The sequence below is a fragment of the Phyllobates terribilis genome, unplaced genomic scaffold (assembly GCF_046119375.1).
Source record: "Phyllobates terribilis strain yellow unplaced genomic scaffold, ASM4611937v1 Scaffold_3__8_contigs__length_932513732, whole genome shotgun sequence".
Lineage (NCBI taxonomy): Eukaryota > Metazoa > Chordata > Amphibia > Anura > Dendrobatidae > Phyllobates > Phyllobates terribilis.
In genome coordinates this window covers 19,791,257-19,817,876 of record NW_027362763.1, presented here as the reverse complement: position 1 = coordinate 19,817,876, position 26,620 = coordinate 19,791,257, and the positions used below count along the sequence as shown (strand labels likewise).

Sequence of the window (26,620 nt, the reverse complement as noted above, 5' to 3'; positions counted from 1 at the left end):
TTCCTTTTCCTGTCTCCACCTCTGTGGACAACCCGGCTGCGGAATCTCTCGTTAGCAAATTTTCCTCCATATGGGAGAGTACCCGGTCCGCACTCCTTCTGTCATCCGAGCGTATGAAAAGACACGCTGACAAAAAACGCCTGGATCCTCCACAATTTCGTCCAGGAGATAAAGTCTGGCTCTCATCTAAATATGTTCGACTCAAGATACCTTCTTACAAGTTAGGGCCTCGGTTCATCGGTCCTCTGGAGGTCATCAGTCAGATCAACCCGGTGGCCTATAAATTGAAACTCCCGGCCAACTTACGGATCCCTAACTCCTTCCATGTATCTCTCCTCAAACCCGTGGTGCTTAACTCTTTTTCCAAGTCTACAGGTACGCCTCCTGCTCCGGTTTCTGCTGAGGACGAGTTTGAGGTAGAGAACATTCTTGCCACCAAAAGGGTAAGAGGAAAGACCTTTTTTCTGGTAGATTGGAAGGGGTTTGGTCCTGAGGAGAGAACGTGGGAGCCCCGGAGAACATCCATGCCCCTCTCATCCTAGCTAAATTTCTATCTGGCCTAAAAAAGGGGGGGCCTAAAGGGGGGGGGTACTGTAGTGCCGGCGTCCCTGCCCTCTGCTAGGCAGGGACGCTGTTCCCCTCACCGCTCTGCTCCGTGCCCGGCGTCCCTCTTCCGCTCTGCTGGCAGCGCGCGCTCCTTCCCGGCCACTGTGCTTAGGGCGCGCGCGCGCGCCCTCCCTCTTAAAGGGGCCGCGCGCGCCGTCCTAAGGAGTCCCCGGCCAATGGCCGGAGGACTTTACCATATATAAGGCACCTCCTCCAAAATGGAGGTGCCCGAGCAATGTTGTTGCACCGTTCTACTCTGCTTCAGCCCTCAGGTCCCGTTGCCAGTTACCTGCCAGTTACCTGCCAGATTCCTGCCAGCTTGCTGTCCTAATCCTGCCTGATTTCCTGTTACCTGCCTGCCTGCCTGAGGTCCGACGGTCTGCCTTACAACTCCGGTCAGTCTGTCTAAGGACCAACTTGCCCGCTCACCTGGGAGCGCACATCAGCTACCTGCCTGCTTGCCTGAGGTCCGACGGTCTGCCTTACAACTCCGGTCAGTCTGTCTATGGACCAGCTTGCCCGCTCACCTGGGAGCGCTTCTCCGCTACCTGCCTGCTTGCCTGCCCGGAGGCTCCGCTGTCACGTGCTGTGACCACCAGCTATTCCAGACTCTTGCCCGCTCACCTGGGAGCGCTTCTCCGCTACCTGCCTGCTTGCCTGCCCGGAGGCTCCGCTGTCACGTGCTGGGACCACCAGCTATTCCAGAGACTCTTGCCCGCTCACCTGGGAGCGCTTCTCCGCTACCTGCCTGCTTGCCTACCTGGAGGCTCCGCCGTCACGTGCTGTGACCACCTGCTATTCCAGAGACTCTCGCTTGCTCACCTGGGAGCACACATCCTCCATCTGCCTTGCTAGCCTACCTGGAGGTTCAGCCATCACAGGTCGTACCTACCCTTTACCTAGAGACTGCCCCGGTCACTTGCCGTGACCTCCAGCCCGTTCTTCCAGAGACTGCCCCGGTCACTTGCCGTGACCTCCAGCCCGTTCTTCCAGAGACTGCCCTGATCACTTGCTGTGACCTCCTGCCCGTACACCCAGAGACTGTCCCGGTCACCTGCTGTGACTGCCTGCCTGGTCGCCACCCGCTCCCTTACAAGGACCGCTCCCTTGTATAGTAGCCCAGAGGTTCCGCCTCCCAGACCCGTTACAGTTTGCTCGGGCCATGGAACCCGGTGGCACCCAAGCTCCCTCGCTCTCGGACCTGTGTCATGAACTGTCCCGTCAAAGGTCCCAACAGGAGTCCATCCTGGGTCACCTGCGGAATATCAATACTCGCCTGGACACTCTGACTGCTCCACCAACAACCTCCGCCAGTGCCATGTCTCGCAATCCGGCAGCTCCGCTGTCCACTAACACCATGATATCCTACCCCGGACCTCGGCTTTCTGCACCTCCTCGCTTCGGAGGCGACTCAGCCCAGGCTCGGGGCTTCATAAATCAGTGCACCCTGCACTTTGAACTATTGTCCCACCAGTTTAACTCCGACCGAGCCAAAATTGCATTCATCATGTCCCATCTCACCGGGGAGGCCCTGGCCTGGCTAAATCCTCTATGGGAGAGAGGAGACCCCCTGGTGTCCAACTTGCCTGCTTTTCTCACGGCTTTCCGGAAAGTCTTCGACGAACCCGGACGGAAGACCTCATCCGCATCATCGTTGCTACGCCTCCGTCAGGAAAGCCTCACCGTGGGCCAATATGCCATACGGTTCCGTACCCTTGCCTCGGAGCTGGCCTGGGATAACGACGCTCTGGTTTCCGTCTTCTGGGAGGGTCTGTCCGGCCGTATTAAAGATGAACTTGCCGGTCGGGACATTCCTACCACTCTCGATGACTTAATAACTCTTGCCACCCGGATTGACCTACGGTTCCAGGAGCGTGCCAGAGAGGTCACCCGTGAGAGGAGGTTACCACGTCTAGCTCCTACTTTTCAGAAACCCGTCACTCCTTCTGTCTCTAACCAGGTACACCCTCCTGAGCCTATGCAGGTCGACCAGACCAAGATGGTCAAGACCCGTCAGGACTTACGCCGTGCCGAGGGGACCTGCTTCTACTGTGGCAGTAAGGAGCACCGGATCCGTGCCTGCCCGGAGAGGTCGGGAAACGCCTGTGTCTAGGTTCGCTCAGAGAGGTCCACCTACACAAGAATAAATCCTCTCCATCCCTGCTGTTGTCAGTTTCAATCATCTACGGGGAGAACCGTTATTTCGAACTAGCCCAACTGGACTCTGGAGCAGCCGGGAATCTTATTTCACAGTCCCTGGTAGAGAAATACCGCATCCCCACCAAACCTCTGGCTGTACCCTTGTCTGTTGCTGCCGTGGATGGGGGGCTCTTACCACGCCCCATCCAACTCATCACCGAATCCATTACTCTGCAGGTGGGAATGCTGCATTCTGAAAGTATCTCCTTCCATGTTCTGCCTGGACTCTCTCACGCCCTCTTGCTAGGCCTACCTTGGCTCCAGAAACATGCACCCGTTCTTGACTGGCAGACCGGAGAAGTCCTTCGCTGGGGACAGGGCTGCCATAAGACCTGTCTGGTTCCCGTTCATCCCGTCCGTCCTTCTCCTACCCCAGCTAATCTACCTGGACTTCCGATTCCTTATTGGTCTTATGCTGATGTCTTTAATAAAAAGGAGGCAGAGACACTACCCCCTCATAGACCATACGACTGCCCTATCGACCTGTTACCTGGTACTTCTCCTCCCCGTGGGCGTATTTATCCATTATCCGCTGCTGAGACCCGGTCGATGTCCGAATATATTGAAGAGAATCTGGCCAGGGGATTCATCCGGAAATCTACCTCCCCGGCGGGAGCAGGCTTCTTTTTCGTCAAAAAGGACGGCTCTCTCCGTCCCTGTATAGACTATAGAGGCCTTAACCAGATCACGGTGAAGAATAAGTACCCCCTTCCGCTCATTCCGGAATTATTTGATCGTCTGAGGGGGGCTAGAATCTTCACCAAACTGGACCTCCGTGGGGCGTACAACCTGGTTCGTATCCGTCAGGGGGATGAATGGAAGACGGCATTCAACACCCGGGACGGCCACTATGAATATCTGGTAATGCCCTTTGGCCTCTGTAACGCTCCTGCCGTCTTTCAAGAGTTGGTCAATGACATCTTCCGGGACCTTCTCTACTCCTGCGTAGTGGTGTACCTGGACGACATCTTGGTCTTCTCTCCGGATCTCCAGACTCACCGGAGGGATGTTCGTCAGGTCCTGCTCAGGCTCAGGCAGAACCATCTCTACGCTAAATATGAGAAGTGCCTCTTTGAGCAGACCTCGCTTCCGTTTCTGGGCTACATTATCTCTCAGACCGGCCTACAAATGGATCCTGAGAAACTGTCTGCCATCGAGAAATGGCCCCGACCAGAGGGGTTGAAGGCTATTCAACGGTTCCTGGGCTTCGCCAACTATTACCGCCTCTTCATCCCGCACTTCTCTTCCCGGACTGCCCCAATTTCCGCGCTCACCCGTAAGGGTACTAATCCCAAAGAGTGGCCGCCCGAAGCAGAGGAGGCCTTTCTTTCCCTGAAACAGGCCTTCTCTTCCGCCCCGGTGCTGCATCGCCCGGACGGCAACAAGCAGTTCTTCCTGGAAGTTGATGCCTCCTCCTCTGGAGCTGGAGCGGTACTTACTCAAAAATCATCTTCCGGGAGAATGGTAACTTGTGGCTTCTTCTCCAAACTCTTCTCCTCTTCTGAGCGCAACTATTCCATAGGAGACCGAGAGTTATTGGCCATCAAGCTGGCGTTGGAGGAGTGGCGTTACCTACTCGAGGGGGCTCTTCATCCGGTAATAATTTACACTGACCACAAGAACTTGGCTTACCTCCAGCATGCCCAGAGACTTAACCCGCGCCAAGCCCGGTGGTCCTTGTTTTTTGCTCGCTTTGATTTTGTTCTTCATTTTCGCCCGGCTGACAAAAACGTCAAAGCAGACGCCTTGTCCCGATCCTTTCTGGTGTCCGATCTCGAGGAAGAACCTAAACATATCATTGATCCCGCCAGAGTAATGCAGGTGGCTCCCGTGAGTCTAAATCGTCTCCCTCCCGGTAAGACGTTTGTTTCAGTACCTGATCGGGAGAAGATCCTACACTGGGGCCATTCGTCTAAACTAGCTGGCCACGCCGGTCAGAAAAAGACCCTCCAGCTTATTGCCCGGCACTATTGGTGGCCTACCCTGCACAAGGACATAATAGACTTTGTTTCTGCCTGTGTGTCCTGCGCCCGCAACAAAGTCCCGAGACATCTGCCAGCCGGACGCCTCCTTCCGCTTCCTGTACCTGCTGCCCCCTGGCAGCATATAGCAATGGACTTTATAACTGATCTCCCCGTCTCTGCCGGTTGTACGGTCATTTGGGTGGTCGCTGACCGCTTTTCCAAGATGGCTCACTTTATTCCCCTGCCAGGCCTTCCGTCTGCACCCGAGCTGGCTAAAGACTTTATCCGCCACATCTTCCGTCTTCATGGCCTGCCCCTCCACATCGTGTCGGATCGTGGGGTACAGTTCACCTCACGTTTCTGGAGAGCCACTTGTAAACTACTAGACGTCACCCTGGACTTCTCTTCCGCTTACCACCCACAGTCCAATGGTCAAGTGGAGCGGATCAATCAGAACCTGACCAGTTACCTCCGGCACTTCGTTAATGCCCACCATTCTGACTGGGTGGATCTCCTACCATGGGCCGAGTTCTCTTATAATAATCACGAGAGCGAATCCTCCTCCAAATCCCCGTTTTTTGTAGTCTTTGGTCAGCATCCTCGGATTCCTTTTCCTGTCTCCACCTCTGTGGACAACCCGGCTGCGGAATCTCTCGTTAGCAAATTTTCCTCCATATGGGAGAGTACCCGGTCCGCACTCCTTCTGTCATCCGAGCGTATGAAAAGACACGCTGACAAAAAACGCCTGGATCCTCCACAATTTCGTCCAGGAGATAAAGTCTGGCTCTCATCTAAATATGTTCGACTCAAGATACCTTCTTACAAGTTAGGGCCTCGGTTCATCGGTCCTCTGGAGGTCATCAGTCAGATCAACCCGGTGGCCTATAAATTGAAACTCCCGGCCAACTTACGGATCCCTAACTCCTTTCATGTATCTCTCCTCAAACCCGTGGTGCTTAACTCTTTTTCCAAGTCTACAGGTACGCCTCCTGCTCCGGTTTCTGCTGAGGACGAGTTTGAGGTAGAGAACATTCTTGCCACCAAAAGGGTAAGAGGAAAGACCTTTTTTCTGGTAGATTGGAAGGGGTTTGGTCCTGAGGAGAGAACGTGGGAGCCCCGGGAGAACATCCATGCCCCTCTCATCCTAGCTAAATTTCTATCTGGCCTAAAAAAGGGGGGGCCTAAAGGGGGGGGGTACTGTAGTGCCGGCGTCCCTGCCCTCTGCTAGGCAGGGACGCTGTTCCCCTCACCGCTCTGCTCCGTGCCCGGCGTCCCTCTTCCGCTCTGCTGGCAGCGCGCGCTCCTTCCCGGCCACTGTGCTTAGGGCGCGCGCGCGCGCCCTCCCTCCCTCTTAAAGGGGCCGCGCGCGCCGTCCTAAGGAGTCCCCGGCCAATGGCCGGAGGACTTTACCATATATAAGGCACCTCCTCCAAAATGGAGGTGCCCGAGCAATGTTGTTGCACCGTTCTACTCTGCTTCAGCCCTCAGGTCCCGTTGCCAGTTACCTGCCAGTCACCTGCCAGATTCCTGCCAGCTTGCTGTCCTAATCCTGCCTGATTTCCTGTTACCTGCCTGCCTGCCTGAGGTCCGACGGTCTGCCTTACAACTCCGGTCAGTCTGTCTAAGGACCAACTTGCCCGCTCACCTGGGAGCGCACATCAGCTACCTGCCTGCTTGCCTGAGGTCCGACGGTCTGCCTTACAACTCCGGTCAGTCTGTCTATGGACCAGCTTGCCCGCTCACCTGGGAGCGCTTCTCCGCTACCTGCCTGCTTGCCTGCCCGGAGGCTCCGCTGTCACGTGCTGTGACCACCAGCTATTCCAGACTCTTGCCCGCTCACCTGGGAGCGCTTCTCCGCTACCTGCCTGCTTGCCTGCCCGGAGGCTCCGCTGTCACGTGCTGTGACCACCTGCTATTCCAGAGACTCTCGCTTGCTCACCTGGGAGCACACATCCTCCATCTGCCTTGCTTGCCTACCTGGAGGTTCAGCCATCACAGGTCGTACCTACCCTTTACCTAGAGACTGCCCCGGTCACTTGCCGTGACCTCCAGCCCGTTCTTCCAGAGACTGCCCCGGTCACTTGCCGTGACCTCCAGCCCGTTCTTCCAGAGACTGCCCTGATCACTTGCCGTGACCTCCTGCCCGTACACCCAGAGACTGTCCCGGTCACCTGCTGTGACTGCCTGCCTGGTCGCCACCCGCTCCCTTACAAGGACCGCTCCCTTGTATAGTAGCCCAGAGGTTCCGCCTCCCAGACCCGTTACATAATCCCCCCCATAGGCAGTCTGTAGCATAATCTTCCCCCCATAGGCGGTCTGTAGTATAATCCCCCCATAGGCAGTCTGTAGTATAATCCCCCCATAGGCAGTCTGTAGCATAATCTCCCCCCCCCCCACCATAGACAGATTGTAGTATAATCGCCTCTCCCCTATAGGCATTCTGCAGCATAATCTCCCCCCCACAGGCAGTCTGTAGTATAATCTCCTCCCCCCCCATAGGCAGTCTGTAGCATAATTCCTCCCCATAGGCAGTCTGTAGCATAGTCTCCCCCCATAGGCAGTCTGTAGTATAATCTACTCCACCCCCCATAGGCAGTCTGTAGCGTAATCTCCCCCCATAGGCAGTCTGTAGCATAATCCCCCCCCCATAGGCAGTCTGCAGTATAATCTACTCCACCCCCCATAGGCAGTCTGTAGCATAATCTCCCCCCATAGGTAGTCTATAGCATAATCCCCCCCCCCCCATAGGCAGTCTGTAGTATAATCCCTCCCCCCATAGGCAGTCTGTAGTATAATCTCCTCCCCCATAGGCAGTCTGTAGCATAATCTCCTCTCTATAGGCAGTCTGTAGTATAATCTACTCCCCCCCATAGGCAGTCTGTAGTATAATGCTCCCCCCCATAGGCAGTCTGTAGCATAATCTCCCACCCATAGGCTTTCTGTAGTATAATCTACTCCACCCCCCCATAGGCAGTCTGTAGCATAATCTCCCCCCATAGGTAGTCTGTAGCATAATCTCCCCCCCATAGGCAGTCTGTAGTATAATCTCCCCCCCCATAGGCAGTCTGTAGTATAATCTCCTCCCCCATAGGCAGTCTGTAGTATAATCTCCCCCCCATAGGCAGTCTGTAGTATAATCTCCTCCCCCATAGGCAGTCTGTAGCATAATCTCCTCTCTATAGGCAGTCTGTAGTATAATCTACTCCCCCCCATAGGCAGTCTGTAGTATAATGCTCCCCCCCATAGGCAGTCGGTAGCATAATCCCCCCTCCATAGGCAGTGTGTAGCATAATCTCCCCCCATAGGCAGTCTGTAGTATAATCGCCTCCCCCCCATAGGCAGTCTGTAGTATAATCTCCTCCCATAGGCAGTCTGTAGTATAATCTCCCCCACCCCCATAAGCAAAGCATAATACCCCCCCAATAGGAAAAATAAATAAATAAACACAGTACTCACCTCTCCTCCTCGTTCCCTTGCTGCTCCGAGGACCCGGCTCGCACATCTTCATCACAGCGGCCGGTGATGACGTCATTGACGTTAGATGCAGAGGGGGGACTGATGGCAGAGGAAGCGTCGCACTCCTTCTCTCATCAGTTAACTTGCGGCGGTGACGGGCAGGGGAGCCCGATGCTGGCACCCGGGGCCCCCCTCCTGCTCAAGGACCGGCAGTGCAGGGACATCCAGTCTCCCTGCTCTGCCCGGAATGTAACTGTAAAGGCGTGCTGCTTACAGTAGCGTAGCTCCGGGTGGGCCCCCTCAGAGCACGGGGCCCGGGGCGACCGCCCCCTCTGCCCCCCCGGTAGCTACGGTACTGGCGTGCGTGTAACATTGGTGGCCCATACGGGGAATCCTGAGTGGGAATTAGTGTGAAGAGGAAAAGTGTCTGGAAAAACACAGCAGCACAGCACCTCAACTCAACTCTGCTACACCAGTTAATGGGGACCAGAAACAAGTATAAGACCCGGCGATGGAGAGCCCAGCGCACTGCAGAGGTCTTATTTGCATAAAACTTCCATTTTATTGAAAAAATGTTAAAAAATGTGTAAAACACAAGTACAATCAGTCAGATCAACTAATGAACATCTAGAGCGACGCGTTTCGGCCTATAGCGAAGCCTTAGTCATGACCTTACTTCAAAAGACACGAAAAGATATATTTATATGGCTATAAGTCCCAAGTCCATAAGGAAACAACAGAGATTCAGCGGTGTGGTTAACCCTTCCATGTCCAGCATGCACAGACATGGTTTCAATGCAATCATTGACCCTCAGTGTTACTCAGGAAATAAACAGCCCAAGTTAACTGCAGGTGTGTATGAACCTGTATATAACAATAAAAAGAAGCCGGAGAGAACGGCAAGAATATAAATAATAATAATACAGCCTTACATCTAGAAGGATATTATATGAAGTAGCCAGATATAAAAAGCCATCTACAGATATTATTAACATCATTGTTTGTATATAAACTCTATCGATGGTACTATATGCAAGACGCTGTTAATAAACACACCAATGTCACTGGCTCAATAGTTGTTTCACAAAATCATATTGAATATAATTACAATATATATGAAAAGAATTGTAATAAAACCGTGTTGTTTTAATCACAGAATACAGAGGGGAATCTTCCATCTCCTGCACGAGAGGAAAAATAGATAAACCCCTTATTATATTTTCCTATATATATGAAAGATTGTGTTATATTAATCAAATCCCTTTAGTATTACAAGTACAGTATATATGCACATTTACAAAAAAAAACAACATAAATTGCAATTTTCAAGGCAGTTTTTATATAACGGAGGATTGATAAAAAATAATAAGATCTCCATATAATGAGAGTAAATATAACAATAGTACAAAGAATTTTGTTTTTAACAAGTTTCGTTCTATATGATACTTAATTGTATTGTAGGATTAAATCCCTTTTAATATTTAAAGGGGTATTCCCATCTCCAAGGTCCTGTCCCAATATGTAGTAGCTGTAATAATAATAATATTAGCAAATATCTCCAATTATAAATGTAGTATAGTTTTAAGTTTTTTCATTGTCTCTTTCCTCATGTGCAGGGCATTGCAGGTCCTTAGGTATCCATGGTTACGGCCATCAGCAATGAGCTAACTCACTATATCAATGGTCGTAACCATGGATACCTAAGGTCCTGCGTTGCCTGCACATGAGATAAGTGACACAGAGAATCAGAAGAACTATACTACATTTCTAATGGGAGCTATTTGCTACTATTATTATTATTACACCTACTATATATTGGGATAGGATTTTGGAGATGGGAATACCCCTTTAAACCTTCTGGATGTCTAGTGGCGAGCTTAAACATCCAGAGCGATTCTCAATTAGGAACTAATCTCCTATAATTCCTGCCCCGAATCGGGCACTTGACCCTCTGAATGCCGCAGAATCGTAGTGCGGTAGTATTACCTCCGTGCATTGTCGCAAAGCGTCTTGATACAGTGGAAACATTGACCTTGAGATCCCCTGAGAATCGGAGAGATGTCTTCTGATTCTGCATTTCAATGGACCAATTGTACAACCGATATATTGAATTTTACACTCTGCACATTCAATCAAATAAATGACCCCGCTGGTATTACAATCTATAAAGTCTTTGGATATGTGAATCCCGTGCTCTGTGAGGTGAAGTCCTTGCATTTTGTAGCATGCGTGCGGCTGATACTGACTCTTTGACCACATTTATAGACCTATCACATTCAGACAGTTTCTAGTTTCTTTAGTTTTATCCCTCACAAAGAGACTGGGTGAAATGACATTGCCTACGGGGGAGCTTTCCTGGCTGAAAACCGGACGGTATTCTCAGTTACAATTTGTTTGCATTTAGGATCTTGATGTAGCATGGGTAAATACTTTTTGATTGTATTAATTACTTCTCCATAGTTCACACTATATTGGGTGGTAAAATTAATGCAACCCATGTTGGCAGAGATACTTTTTCTATTGTTTTTTCCTTTGTTTTTAATTAGTTCTTTTCTGCTCAGTTGTGCTACTTTGTCCCCAGCTTGTTTGAGGGTGCTTTGTGTATATCCTCTACTCTGTAATTCAGCACATTTTTTGTCTAGTTCTGTTTTCATCAATTTCTCATCTGAACAGTTTCTTTTCATTCTTATAAGTTCTCCATCCGGTATATTATGAGTGACATGTTTAGGATGTCATGAATTCGGTCTTAGTATAGTGTTGGTGTCAGTCTCCTTTTTATATAGCAATGTATTGACTTTTGTTGTCCCCCTGCTGGTGTGGAGGGTGACATCCAGGAAATTAATTTGATTTTTATTGTAACAATAAGTCAATTTGAAATTGAATGTATTGTTATTCAAGAATGTGAAAAACGCATGTGCCTGATCTGAGTCCCCTGTCCACACCAGCAGGAGGTCGTCAATATATCTCCCCAACCACCTTATGGTTTTCCATAAAGGATTAGTGGGAGAACGTAATACAGTTTCTTCACAGTAAGCCATGGTAATATTAGCAAGGGAAGGAGAACATTTTCCTCCCATGATCACACCTTGTTTCTGGATATAGAATCTGTCATTGAATGGAAAATAATTTCTGTTGAGAAGAAAGTTAACAGATTCTATAATAAATTAAATTACATGCGGTTCATAGGGACTGTATTTCAAAAGAAAGACTCTCAGAGCTATTATGCCCACCTCAAAGGAAATTGATGGGTACAGTGCCACCACATCCACTGTAATCCATGAAAAATCATCACTCCATACAAATTTGTGAAATGTTTGTAATACAGCCTTGGTGTCTTTGATATACCCTGGAATCTCTGTGACAAGTGGCTGGAGCATGTAGTCCACCCATGCTCCTAGTCTATCATTTATTGACCCGATGCCTGATACAATTGGCCTCATTTTAGGTGGTTTATGCACTTTGGGCAGGGAATGGAGAATGGGGGTTCTAGGTGTATCAATGTTTAAATAATCAAAGATTTTTTGTATTAAGACCCCATTCTCCAACCCTTTGTCAAAAGTGCTAATAGGTCTTTTTGAAAGAATGCGGTGGGATTACTCCCTAGAACACCATAGATGTCATTATTGTTTAACATGGACTCATTGCATTTTAAATATAGGTCTGTGTCTAGGATGATTATAGCTTTGAGTATGATAATATTGTTGTTACTTTTAATTTCTTTGAGGGCTATTTTTTCTTTTTTGGACAGATTGTAACAAATAATTCTGTTCTTATCACGATCCAATCTGGTAAGTTCTTGTTCCACCAAATCCTGGAATTGATCCAGGATAGGTGGTCTCGATTGGATCGGATAATAATATTTATTTTTGGTTCTAAATTATGTATTTCCTACCTGAACATTTTGATAGGATTCTGAGCCAAGCTGCCTCAATGTCATGATTGTTTTGTAATTCGCTGAATGGGGGGACTGGAATATTCTCTGGTGGTCTCGTCATATCCACAGATCTATCAACAGATGTTTGCAACTCAGATGTGACGTCCTTTTTAAAATGGCGCTTAATGGTGATGTTCCTAGCAAATGTATTTACATCTAACAATGTAGAAAATAGGTCAAACCCCTGGTCGGAGAAAATCCCAGGCCCTGTGAAAGAACTGAATAATGTTCTGCCTGAAGAATTCGTGCAGAAAGATTCCAAACCGGCCGGTGTAACGGGTCCGGGAGGCGGAACCTCTGAGCTACTATACAAGGGGGCGGCCCTTGTAAGGGAGCGGGTGGCAGTCTCTGGGTGAACGGACAGGGAGTTACGGCAAGTGATCAGGGCAGTCTCTGGGTAAGGGGTAGGTACGACCTGTGATGGCAGAGCCTCCGGGTAGGCTAGCAGGCAGATGGTAGATGTGTGCTCCCAGGTGAGCAAGCGAGAGTCTCTGGAATAGCAGGTGGTCACGGCACGTGACGGCGGAACCTCCGGGCTGGCAGGCAGGTAGGTAACGGAGAAGCGCTCCCAGGTGAGCGGGCAAGAGTCTCTGGAATAGCTGGTGGTCACCGCACGTGACAACGGGACCTCCGGGCTGGCAAGCAGGCAGGTAACGGAGATGCGCTCCCAGGTGAGCGGGCAAGAGTCTCTGAGATAGCTGGTGGTCACAGCACGTGACAACGGAGCCTCCGGTCTGGCAAGCAGGCAGATAACGGAGAAGCGCTCCCAGGTGAGCGGGCAAGCTGGTCCATAGACAGACTGACCGGAGTAGTAAGGCAGACCGTCGGACCTCAGGCAAGCAGGCAGGTAGCTGATATGCGCTCCCAGGTGAGCGGGCAGGCTGGTCCTTTAGACAGACTGACAGGAGTAGTAAGGCAGACCGTCGGACCTCAGGCTGGCAGACAGGTAACAAGTATTCAGGCAGGAATCAGGCAGGTAACTAGCAGGAAACTGGCAGGAAACTGGCAGGTAACTGGCAACGGGACCTGAGGGCTGAAGCACAGGTGAGACACAGGTGCAAACAACATTGCTCGGGCACCTCCATTTTGGAGGAGGTGCCTTATATATGATGAAGTCCTCCGGCCATTGGCCGGGGACTCCTTAGGACGGCGCGCGCGGCCCCTTTAAGAGGAGGGGAGCGCGCGCGCGCGCGCCCTAAGCACAGGGACCGGGAAGGAGCGCGCGCTGAGAGCAGAGCGGGAGGAGGACGCCGGGAAGGAGCGCGCGCTGACAGCAGAGCGGGGAGAGGACGCCGGGCACGGAGCAGAGCGGTGAGGGGAGCAGCGTCCCTGCCTAGCAGAGGGCAGGGACGCCAGCGCTACAGTACCCCCCCCTTTAGGCCCCCCCTTTTTTAGGCCAGACAGAAATTTAGCTAGGATGAGAGGGGCATGGATGTTCTCCCGGGGCTCCCACGTTCTCTCCTCAGGACCAAACCCCTTCCAATCTACCAGAAAAAAGGTCTTTCCTCTTACCCTTTTGGTGGCAAGAATGTTCTCTACCTCAAACTCGTCCTCAGCAGAAACCGGAGCAGGAGGCGTACCTGTAGACTTGGAAAAAGAGTTAAGCACCACAGGTTTGAGGAGAGACACATGGAAGGAGTTAGGGATCCGTAAGTTGGCCGGGAGTTTCAATTTATAGGCCACCGGGTTGATCTGACTGATGACCTCCAGTGGGCCGATGAACCGAGGCCCTAACTTATAGGAAGGGATCTTGAGCCGGACATATTTGGACGAGAGCCAGACTTTATCCCCAGGGCGGAATTGAGGAGGGTCCAGACGTTTTTTGTCAGCGTGTCTTTTCATACGCTCGGATGACAGAAGGAGTGCGGACCGGGTACTCTCCCATATGGAGGAAAATTTGTTAACAAGAGATTCCGCAGCCGGATTGTCCGCCGAGGTGGAGACGGGAAACGGGATCCGAGGATGCTGACCGTAGACTACAAAAAACGGGGATTTGGAGGAAGACTCGCTCTCGTGATTGTTGTACGAGAATTCGGCCCATGGCAGGAGATCCACCCAGTCAGAATGGTGGGCATTAACGAAGTGCCGAAGGTAACTGGTCAGGTTCTGATTGATCCGCTCCACTTGACCATTAGACTGTGGGTGGTAAGCGGAGGAGAAGTCCAGGGTGACGTCCAGCAATTTACAAGTGGCTCTCCAGAAACGGGAAGTGAACTGTACCCCACGATCCGACACGATGTGACGGGGCAGGCCATGAAGACGGAAGATGTGGCGGATAAAGTCTTTAGCCAGCTCGGGTGCAGACGGAAGACCTGGCAGTGGAATGAAGTGAGCCATCTTGGAGAAGCGGTCAGCGACCACCCAAATGACCGTACAACCGGCAGAGACGGGTAGATCAGTAATGAAGTCCATCGCTATATGCTGCCAGGGGGCAGCAGGTACTGGCAGAGGTAGGAGGCGGCCGGCCGGCAGGTGTCTCGGAACTTTGTTGCGGGCGCAGGACACACAGGCAGAAACAAAGTCTATTACATCCTTGTGCAGGTTAGGCCACCAGTAGTGCCGGGTAATAAGCTGGAGGGTCTTTTTCTGACCGGCGTGGCCAGCTAGTTTAGAAGAATGACCCCAGTGTAGGATCTTCTCCCGATCAGGTACTGGTACGAACGTCTTACCAGGAGGAAGACGATTTAGACTCACGGGAGCCACCTGCATTACTCTGGCGGGATCGATGATATGTTTCGGATCCTCCTCGAGATCAGACACCAGAAAGGACCGAGACAAGGCGTCCGCCTTGACGTTTTTGTCAGCCGGGCGAAAATGAAGGACAAAATCAAAACGAGCAAAAAACAAGGACCACCGGGCTTGGCGCGGGTTAAGTCTCTGGGCATGCTGGAGGTAAGCCAAGTTCTTGTGGTCAGTGTAAATTATTACCGGGTGAAGAGCCCCCTCGAGCAGGTAACGCCACTCCTCCAATGCCAGTTTGATGGCCAATAACTCTCGGTCCCCTATGGAATAGTTGCGCTCAGAGGAGGAGAAGAGTTTAGAGAAGAAGCCACAAGTTACCATCCTCCCGGAAGATGATTTTTGAGTAAGTACCGCTCCGGCTCCAGAGGAGGAGGCGTCAACTTCCAGGAAGAACTGTTTGTTGCCATCTGGGCGATGCAGCACCGGGGCGGAAGAGAAGGCCTGTTTAAGGGAAAGAAAGGCCTCCTCTGCTTCGGGTGGCCACTCTTTGGGATTAGTACCTTTACGGGTGAGCGCAGAAATTGGGGCCGTCCGGGAAGAGAAGTGTGGTATGAAGAGGCGGTAGTAGTTGGCGAAGCCCAGGAATCGCTGAATGGCCTTCAACCCCTCCGGTCGGGGCCATTTCTCGATGGCAGACAGTTTCTCAGGATCCATTTGTAGGCCGGTCTGAGAGATAATGTAGCCCAGAAACGGAAGCGAGGTCTGCTCAAAGAGGCACTTCTCAAATTTAGCGTAGAGATGGTTCTGCCTTAGCCTGAGCAGGACCTGACGAACGTCCCTCCGGTGAGTCTGGAGATCCGGAGAGAAGACCAAGATGTCGTCCAGGTACACCACTACGCAGGAGTAGAGAAGGTCCCGGAAGATGTCATTGACCAACTCTTGAAAGACGGCAGGAGCGTTACAGAGACCAAAGGGCATTACCAGGTATTCATAGTGGCCGTCCCGGGTGTTGAATGCCGTCTTCCATTCATCCCCCTGACGAATACGAACCAGGTTGTACGCCCCACGAAGGTCCAGTTTGGTGAAGATCCTAGCCCCCCTCAGGCGATCAAATAATTCTGGAATGAGCGGGAGGGGGTACTTATTCTTCACCGTGATCAGGTTTAGGCCTCTATAGTCTATACAGGGACGGAGAGAGCCGTCCTTCTTTTTGACGAAAAAGAAGCCTGCTCCCGCCGGGGAGGTAGATTTCCGGATGAATCCTCTGGCCAGATTCTCCTCAATATATTCGGACATTGACCGGGTCTCAGCAGCGGATAAAGGATAGATACGCCCACGGGGAGGAGTAGTACCGGGTAGCAGATCGATGGGACAGTCGTATGGTCTATGTGGTGGTAATGCGGTATTTCTCAACCAGGGACTGTGAAATAAGGTTCCCGGCTGCTCCAGAGTCAAGTTGGGCTAGTTCGAAATAACGGTTCTCCCCGTAGATGATCGAAACTGACAACAGCAGGGATGGAGAGGATTTATTCTTGTCTAGGTGGACCTCTCTGAGCGAACCTAGACACAGGTGTTTCCCGACCTCTCCGGGCAGGCACGGATCCGGTGCTCCTTACTGCCACAGTAGAAGCAGCTCCCCTCGGCACGGCGTGAGTCCTGACGGGTTTTGACCATCTTGGTCTGGTCGACCTGCATAGGCTCAGGAGAGTGTACCTGGGGAGAGATGGAGGGAATGACGGGTTTCTGGAAAGTAGGAGCTAAACGTGGAATCCTTCTCTCACGGGTGACCTCTTTGGCACGCTCCTGGAACCGTAGGTCAATCCGGGTGGCAAGGGTTATTAGATCATCGAGAGAGGTAGGAATGTCCCGACCAGCAAGTTCATCTTTAATACGACCGGACAGACCCTCCCAGAAGACGGATACCAGAGCGTCGTTATCCCAGGCCAGCTCCGAGGCAAGGGTGCGGAACCGTATGGCATATTGGCCCACGGTGAGACCCTCCTGACGGAGGCGTAGCAGAGAGGATGCGGATGAGGTCTTCCGTCCGGGTTCGTCGAAGACTTTCCGGAAAGCCGAGAGAAAAGCAGGCAAGTTGGACACCAGGGGGTCTCCTCTCTCCCATAGAGGATTTAGCCAGGCCAGGGCCTCCCCGGTGAGATGGGACATGATAAAGGCAATTTTGGCCCGGTCGGAATTAAACTGATGGGACAAAAGTTCAAAGTGCAGGGTGCACTGATTTATGAAGCCCCGAGCCTGGACGGGGTCGCCTCCGAAGCGAGGAGGTGCAGAAAGCCGGGGTCCTGGGTAGGATACCATAGTATTAGTGGGCAGCGGAGCTGCCGGATTGCAAGATATGGCACTGGCGGAGGTTGTTGGTGGATCAGACAGAGTGTTCAGGCGAGTATTAACATTCCGCAGGTGACCCAGGATGGCCTCCTGTTGGGACCTCTGACGGGACAGTTCAAGACAGAGGTCCGAGAGCGAGGGAGCTTGGGTGCCACCGGGTTCCATGGCCCGAGCAAACTGTAACGGGTCCGGGAGGCGGAACCTCTGAGCTACTATACAAGGGGGCGGCCCTTGTAAGGGAGCGGGTGGCAGTCTCTGGGTGAACGGACAGGGAGTTACGGCAAGTGATCAGGGCAGTCTCTGGGTAAGGGGTAGGTACGACCTGTGATGGCAGAGCCTCCGGGTAGGCTAGCAGGCAGATGGTAGATGTGTGCTCCCAGGTGAGCAAGCGAGAGTCTCTGGAATAGCAGGTGGTCACGGCACGTGACGGCGGAACCTCCGGGCTGGCAGGCAGGTAGGTAACGGAGAAGCGCTCCCAGGTGAGCGGGCAAGAGTCTCTGGAATAGCTGGTGGTCACCGCACGTGACAACGGGACCTCCGGGCTGGCAAGCAGGCAGGTAACGGAGATGCGCTCCCAGGTGAGCGGGCAAGAGTCTCTGAGATAGCTGGTGGTCACAGCACGTGACAACGGAGCCTCCGGGCTGGCAAGCAGGCAGATAACGGAGAAGCGCTCCCAGGTGAGCGGGCAAGCTGGTCCATAGACAGACTGACCGGAGTAGTAAGGCAGACCGTCGGACCTCAGGCAAGCAGGCAGGTAGCTGATATGCGCTCCCAGGTGAGCGGGCAGGCTGGTCCTTTAGACAGACTGACAGGAGTAGTAAGGCAGACCGTCGGACCTCAGGCTGGCAGACAGGTAACAAGTATTCAGGCAGGAATCAGGCAGGTAACTAGCAGGAAACTGGCAGGAAACTGGCAGGTAACTGGCAACGGGACCTGAGGGCTGAAGCACAGGTGAGACACAGGTGCAAACAACATTGCTCGGGCACCTCCATTTTGGAGGAGGTGCCTTATATATGATGAAGTCCTCCGGCCATTGGCCGGGGACTCCTTAGGACGGCGCGCGCGGCCCCTTTAAGAGGAGGGGAGCGCGCGCGCGCGCGCCCTAAGCACAGGGGCCGGGAAGGAGCGCGCGCTGAGAGCAGAGCGGGAGGAGGACGCCGGGAAGGAGCGCGCGCTGACAGCAGAGCGGGGAGAGGACGCCGGGCACGGAGCAGAGCGGTGAGGGGAGCAGCGTCCCTGCCTAGCAGAGGGCAGGGACGCCAGCGCTACAGCCGGGAATGTATTCATTGTGTTTTCTGAGACTGCTTCTTCTTCTTAAGGTGTTTCCGTCCTGCCCGTCTTCCTCCTTTTCTCTGATTTTTCTTAATGGAGGCTGGATTAGGAGGACGGTCCAAGTTAGATTCTGATGTATCATCTGATTGGAGTGAGGATAGAGTTTCCACCGATGTCTCAGGATAGGAAAAGCTCACTTTACGAAGAGATACTCCATTATCTTCCTTAACCACTTGTTTTGGAATTTTTCTTTGATGTTTTTTTTGGGAGTTTTTTTGGATGCGGATTTTTGTTTTTTTTCCAAGTGTAAACTCTGTCCATATCATAGTCTTGACAATCCCCTTCATATTTCTTCTTTTTGACCTCAATAATTTGGTTTCCAGATTATCAATATGGGAGTCAAGTCTATTTTGCAGATCCTTGAAATTACTAGGTTCTTTACATTTGTCCAATTTTTTCAAACAATTATCAACAATGTTAATATAAAACCATCTTTCATATATGCGTTCGAAGTGCCGATGATCAATGTGTCCTGCAATTCACACTAATTCTCGCAGCTAGCTGCGTTCTTCATCGACGCGCGAGCCGAGTGATCCACCGTTAAGAGTCGTGCATCTTTCATATATATAGGAAAATATAATAAGGGGTTTATCTATTTTTCCTCTCGTGCAGGAGATGGAAGATTCCCCTCTGTATTCTGTGATTAAAACAACACGGTTTTATTACAATTCTTTTCATATATATTGTAATTATATTCAATATGATTTTGTGAAACAACTATTGAGCCAGTGACATTGGTGTGTTTATTAACAGCGTCTTGCATATAGTACCATCGATAGAGTTTATATACAAACAATGATGTTAATAATATCTGTAGATAGCTTTTTATATCTGGCTACTTCATATAATATCCTTCTAGATGTAAGGCTGTATTATTATTATTTATATTCTTGCCGTTCTCTCCGGCTTCTTTTTATTGTTATATACAGGTTCATACACACCTGCAGTTAACTTGGGCTGTTTATTTCCTGAGTAACACTGAGGGTCAATGATTGCATTGAAACCATGTCTGTGCATGCTGGACATGGAAGGGTTAACCACACCGCTGAATCTCTGTTGTTTCCTTATGGACTTGGGACTTATAGCCATATAAATATATCTTTTCGTGTCTTTTGAAGTAAGGTCATGACTAAGGCTTCGCTATAGGCCGAAACGCGTCGCTCTAGATGTTCATTAGTTGATCTGACTGATTGTACTTGTGTTTTACACATTTTTTCAATAAAATGGAAGTTTTATGCAAATAAGACCTCTGCAGTGCGCTGGGCTCTCCATCGCCGGGTCTTATACTTGTTCCTGGATTCCATTGTGGCGGTTGCCGAGCCGCGACCCAGGCTGAAAGAAGGACCCCTGGAGTGAGATGTGAATGGTGAGCTGACTTCATTTTCTACCTTCTGAGTTAATAGGGACCGGCCCTAAAGAAAACTCACTGGCAGCATTGGATGTGTTAATACAAATGGACAGAATTAGTGAGCTGCTTCTTCAGTTAACCTGTGAAGAATTGAGAACATTAGCAGAACATATAAAGATGTCAGAAGAACGGATTTCTAAAGCACACAACCGCAGGCAACTGTTAGCTGCCATTAATGCAAAAATGGATGAGCTGGGGGAGAAAGAAGCTGAAGACGTCATGGGGACATTTCTCCAGGAACTAACACAGTTTCTAACCAGGTTGAAGTTGGAGGATGGAGGGGCTGCACTAATTACCAAAAGCGGGAATCTCTATCCACAGACTGAACTACCGGAATTGAAAGAACAATTCAAAGCTCTAACAACTGCCCTGCAGGAATCGACCAAAACCTTTGAACGGGTGATAGACTCAGACAGGTCCTTTAACCTGCTCGGGTTAGATAAATCAGGGAGACAGTCCTCTCTAACACCGCAAATCACTATAAGGAAATAATTCAAGATCATAGGACAAATTGGAGAGTGTGAACAGAAAGAGAGACTGTCTTATAGGAACTTGTTGCACCAGATCGATGCAGGCTTACAGAAAGGCTACCAGCCAGATGAGATTGTTGAGGGGGTGAAAGCGATCAGCCCAGGACTGAACCTCCATAGTATGCTAGAAATGAAAAGTCAATTGAACTTGCAACAGCTGAAGATTATTTTAAAAGGGCACTATAAAGAAGAGAGTATTTCAGAATTGTTCCACAGACTCGTTAACCTCTCAAAGAAAAATAATGAGTCACCCCAAAGTTTCTTGTTCAGAGCAATTGAACTGAAGGATAGACTGTTGTTTGCATCCAGAGATGTAGAAGCGGAAGAGAAGTTTGATGCTGGACTAGTCCAGAAGAAGTTCTTGCGATCATTGGGAACGGGGTTAATCAGCAAAGACATCAAGATCCTAGCATTCTGGACGAAGTCCTAATTGAAAAAATGAATGAGGCAGCTAGTTTGGAGTCACAGAGCGAACAGAAGTTAAAGAAAGGCTCTGCTCCTAAAATCACCAAAATTAGTCAGCTGAAGTTGGAGACCCCAAGTGGCCAGTCCGAAGATCATCGTGGAGACCCTCCAGTGCCACCTCCGAGAGGGAACCTTAAATCACCAACAAAAGAGAGAACCGCCAGTGCTGACTGGGAGGAAGTAATAGGAGAACTGCAAGCCGAGTTGATTGAGATGAAAAAGTTGATTCGTTCCAGGCCAGAACCTGTACCCCTCAGACCCAGGAGTGGGTTCCAAAACAGAAGATACCCGGCTTGTGAAGCATGCCATTCATCAAATCAGAGTACAGTGTGTGTTCACTGTCTAAGATGTGCTGAGGAAGGACATTATGCCAAGGAATGCCAATGGTCACGGTCATTTGGGTTAAAAGTCAGGAGGTTGCCAGTGCAGGGTGATTGGTAACCGTGACACGGAGGAGGCCCCAGAAGCAAATCCAAATCTCACCAAACCCCAGAATGGCGCATAAGGTAAAACGGCTGCGTCAGTACTATCCCCAAGTGTGTTCCTGTCTACAACAGCTGCAAAGGAGACAGGGGCATCAGTTACTTAATGCCCAGTGCGGAGGTCAAACGATGAACTCCTGGGAGGAGGATTCCAGTAAAGATAGCCTCATCAGCCTAATCGGTGAAAGGTGTTTTATACAGTGCCAGCTAGATTGACTCCTAGTAAAAGCACTGTGGGACACAGAAGCCCAAGCAAGCCTTTTAAATAAAGAATGGAGAAGGCGCTACCTGCCACATACCTGCCTTCGGTCGCTAAAAGAACTCTTAGGACCAGTGGAACTCCACGGCAAAGCTATCAACCAGACCGAAATCCCTTTCATAGGCTGGGTGGAAGTGACTTTCCAACTGAGGGCCATGAAGAACAGCAACATCATTGAGCTTTTGGTACCTTTTCTCGTGACCCGTGATCAGAACATAGCAGAGGATCCTGTCCTGGGTTATAATGTAATCAGTGAGGTCATCTCGAAACACAAGTGTTACGGATCCGAGTGGTGGAACCTCTGTGCCACGGTGCAAGGAGGGACCCAGAGGGGCGTAACTAAGTATCAACTCAGACCGACCCTGGTCGTACGGCGGCAAACGACTCCGTGACCAGGGAGGGACCGAGCAGAGGGACCAGGTGCTACTCTGGGGACGACCTTGTAAGAGAGCAGGTGGCTCCCACGGGTCAGCAGACTGGGACTGACCGGTATAGCGGATGGACACAACAAGCAGGCAGAAGTCTCTGGGTAGATGACAGGTGGTCACGGCAAGTGACGGCCAAGCAGGCTGAAGTCTCTAGGTTAGCAGATGGGTAGTCACGGCAAGTGACAGCAGGAGCCTCCAGGTAGGCTATCAGGTGGTCACGGCAAGTGACGGCAGAGCCTCCAGGTAGGCTAGCAGGTAACAGGTAGGTAACAGGCGAGTGCTCCCAGGTGAGCGGGATAGCAGGCACGGCAGGTAGCAGGCAGGTAACTGGCAGGTGCTCCCTGGTAAGCAGGTGGACTTGCCCATAGACAGACTGGCGGGTTGAATGGAAGACAGACTGTCGGGCTGGAGAGTAGTCAGACTGGCGGACTGGAACAGTAGTCAGGCTGGCAACTGGACCTGAGGGCTGAAGCAGAGGTAAGTATGCTGTGCATCAACTATTGCTCGGGCACCTCCATTTTGGAGGAGGTGCCTTATATATGGGAGGTCCTCCGGCTATTGGCCGGGGACTCCTTAGGACGGCACGCGCGGCCCCTTTAAGAGAGGGGGAGTGCGCGCGCCCTAAGCACAGTGCCCGGGAAGCCGCGTGCACCGGCAGCAACAGGAAGAGGAGCGCAGGAGGACACCGCGCAGGGAGCGGGGAGGTGAGAGGGACGGCGTCTCTGCCTGGCAGGGGGCAGAGATGCCGATGCTACAACAAGTCAGGGACGCTGGTGGTGGATGCAATTGCCACATCGCTTGCCATACCCAACGCCGTGGCGGAAAATGTGATTCATAGAGTAAAGAAAGCACAGAATACAATGGACCTAAAAGAAGTCAAGGTAGGCTGGCGCCCAACCATCATCCCTACAAACCAAATGATGGGGATGAGGTGTGGAGTCCGGGTAGAATTGGGAAGAAAAGTCCAGAAAAGACTGTTCATGCCAAAAGACTCCTCAGAACTTCTGCAAGGGCTAGTTCAAGGTGCGACTCTGCTTACAATCCCCACTGGTGGGTTTGCTCGAGTGACAGTACCGGTGATAAATACTGCGAGACACGAAATTAGACTGGATCCAAAGACTGTGTTAGGTCACATTGAAACCGTTAAAACGGTATATCCAGCCAGTGTGAGACCCGCCCAGGGGTCTACAGTGAATTCAGTCTCCCCACCAAGGAACAGGAGTTGCCCAGGGGAAGGAATTGCACATCCAACCTCGGAGTCCTGGGATCCCCCAGTACCCCTGGAACACTGGTGTGCTGAAGATTGAGCGGTAGCAAAACAGATGCTGAGAGAAGAGTGTCATGCGTTCTCCAAAGATGACTCTGATATAGGCTGTATCCCATCGTTGCAGTTGAAAATCAATTTGAAAGACACGACCCCAGTAACCAGAAGTTACATGTCAGTGCCAAAACCATTACATCGTGAAGTGAAAGAGTATTTACAAGATCTCATCAACAGAGGTTGGGTCCAAAAGTCAAAGTCGTCTTATTCCTCTCCTATTGTTTGCGTTATGAAAAAGGACGGTACGTTGAGACTCTGCTATGATTACCGGGAACTAAACCGAAAGTCAGTACCTGATCGGCACCCGATACCAAAGATCCAAGATATGCTGGATAGACTATCAGGAAGGACCTGGTTCTCTGTCCTCGATCAGGGTAAATCATACCATCAAGGTTTTGTTGAAGAGTCCAGTAGAACTTTGACAGCATTCATCACACCATGGGGATTATATGAATGGATCCGCATACATACATAGTACATAGTTTGTAAAGCCGAATAAAGACTTGCGTCCATCAAGTTCGACCTGTAAGTTCTGTAGTTGCTAAAGTTGATCCAGAGGAGGCAAAAACCCCAAATGATTTGGCCAATCTTCACCTGAGGAAAAATTCCCTCCCGACTCTGAAACCAGCAGTCAGAATAAATCCCTGTATCAACCTACTATTTTATTCTATTTTTAAGTATATGCAGAAATCTGCCTGGTATCTAGAAATGCATCCAGTCCCCGCTTGAACTGGTGTAGTGAATCCGACATTACCGTCTCCTCACTCAGTGAATTCCATATTCTCACTGCTCTTACCGTAAAGAACCCCTTCCTATGCTGGTGCTGAAACCTTTTCTCTTCCAGTCTTAGTGAATGCCCTCTTGTTACCGTAATATCCCTCCTTTTGAACAAATCCCGGGCAAGGTCTCTATACTGTCCCCTAACATATTTGTACACATTTATTATGTCCCCCCTCAACCTTCTCTTTTCCAGGCTGAATAGTCCTAGTTTTGCCAACCTCTCTGGGTATTGCAGTCCCTCCATTCCCTTTATTAATTTTGTCACCCTCCTTTGTACCTTTTCAAGCTCATTTCTATCCTTTCTATATATTGGGGCCCATAACTGAGCACAGTATTCCAAGTGTGGTCTGACCAGTGCTTTGTACAGTGGAAGAACAATGTTCTCCTCCTTTGCAGCTATACCTCTTCTGATACATCCCATTACCCTGTTTGCCCTTACAGCAGCCGCCTGACTTTGGGCACTCCAATTTAGTTTGCTATCAATCAAGATGCCCAAGTCCTTCTCCATCTCTGAATTCCCCAATGATTTCCCATTCAGTGAGTACTGGTGACTTCCATTTCTCCTTCCCATATGTATGACCTTACATTTCTCCTCGTTAAACCTCATTTGCCATTTAATGCTCCACCTACCCAGCTTATCCAAATCCCTCTGTAGGTCTGCACTGTCCTCTTTTGTATTAATTGTTTTACATAACTTTGTGTCATCTGCAAATATTGATATTTTACTATTTATCCCGTTGACTATGTCGTTAATAAAGATATTAAATAACATTGGGCCTAGTACAGACCCCTGTGGTACCCCACTAGTGACGCTTACCCAATCTGAGTATATTCCATTTATAACCACCCTCTGCCTTCTATCCTTTAGCCATTTAGCTACCCACTTGCAGACATTTTCCCCCAGCCCCATCATTCTCATTTTGTATACCAACCTATTATGTGGCACGCTATCGAACGCTTTTGAGAAGTCGAGATACACGACATCCACTGGTTCCCCCTGATCTACTCGAGAGCTAACCTCCTCGTAGAAGTCAATCAGGTTTGTTTGGCAGGAGCGATTCCTCATGAATCCATGTTGGTTCAGGGTTAATAGATTATTAGCGTCAAGATGCTCCATGATTGCCTCATTAATAAAGCCTTCAAAAATTTTGCCCACAACGGACGTCAGACTCACCGGCCGATAGTTTCCGGCGTCACTTTTCGCTCCCTTTTTGAATATTGGCACTACATTCGCCTGTCGCCAATCAAGTGGCACAGACCCAGTCTCAACAGAGTCCTTAAATATAAGATATAACGGTCTGTCTATCACATTACTTAGTTCCCTTAGTACCCGTGGGTGTATGCCATCAGGTCCTGGTGATTTGTTTATTTTAATGTTACTGAGGCGTTTCTGTACCCCAGCTTGGGTTAGATTTGTCATACTTAGTGGAGGATTAAGCTTGTCACTTCTCATTTCGCCTGTTAGTTCTTTTTCCTTTGTGAAAGTTGACGAAAAAAATTTATTTAATAGATTAGCTTTATCCTCATCTTTCTCTATGATTTTGCCTTCATCACTTTTTATCGGTCCAATATTATTCGATTTAATCCTTTTACTATTTATATACGTAAAGAACAGTTTGGGATTTGATCTACTTTCCCTAGCAATACGTCTCTCTGTTTCCTCAGTTTGGGCTCAGTTCAGCTCCAGCAGAATTTGAGCGGAGCATGGAGACATGTTTAGAAGGATTGAGGGATGATATCTGCCAGCCGTACTTGGATGACAATGTGATACACAGCAAAACCTTCCTGGAGCGTGTTGAACACGTGAGGACCATAGTCCAGCGGTATCAACAACACGGCGTTAAGCTGACCCCAAAGAAATGTGAACTGTTCAAAAGGCAAGTCCTATTCCTAGGGAAAATTGTGCTTGGAGAAGGGTATACCATGGACCCAGCAGAAATCGCTCTGGTACTGGCCTTAAAAGACAATCAGCCCTCTACTGTCAGCGAATTGAGGCAGATCTTGGGGTTCCTCTCCTACTATCTTACTTACGTTCGGAACTTCTCCAGGATTGCCGCCCCACTATACCTCCTCTTGGGGGGGGACCACAGAGTCTACAACGCCCATGGAGAAAAAGAATAACGCGGGTAGGACCGGGCTGAAAAGAAACAACACCGTTTCATCCAAAAAGCCCATTCTCTGGACAGCAGATCACCAGGAGGTATTGGAAGAATTAGTAGATTACAAGGTAAAACAACCCATCTTGAGATATCCTGATTTCAATTTACCATTTGTTCTTCATTGTGACGCCTCTCAAGTTGGACTGGGAGGTGCCCTGTATCAGCATCAAGATGGAAAATTGAAAGTCATCGGTTACGGTTCTAGAACGTTGACAGATGCCGAGAAGAATTACCATCTGCATTCCGAAAAATTGGAGGTCCTGGCATTG

At 50.2% G+C, this 26,620-nt stretch overlaps 1 protein-coding gene and 1 pseudogene across 1 annotated transcript in view; one reads left to right on the top strand and one right to left on the bottom strand.

The window, feature by feature from the left end:
- The window catches only part of LOC141258701 (uncharacterized), a 177,717-nt gene that overhangs the window by 126,101 nt on the left and 24,996 nt on the right, over positions 1-26,620 (top strand). The window lies entirely within an intron of this gene.
- On the bottom strand, positions 18,911-19,068 carry LOC141260427 (5.8S ribosomal RNA; annotated as a pseudogene).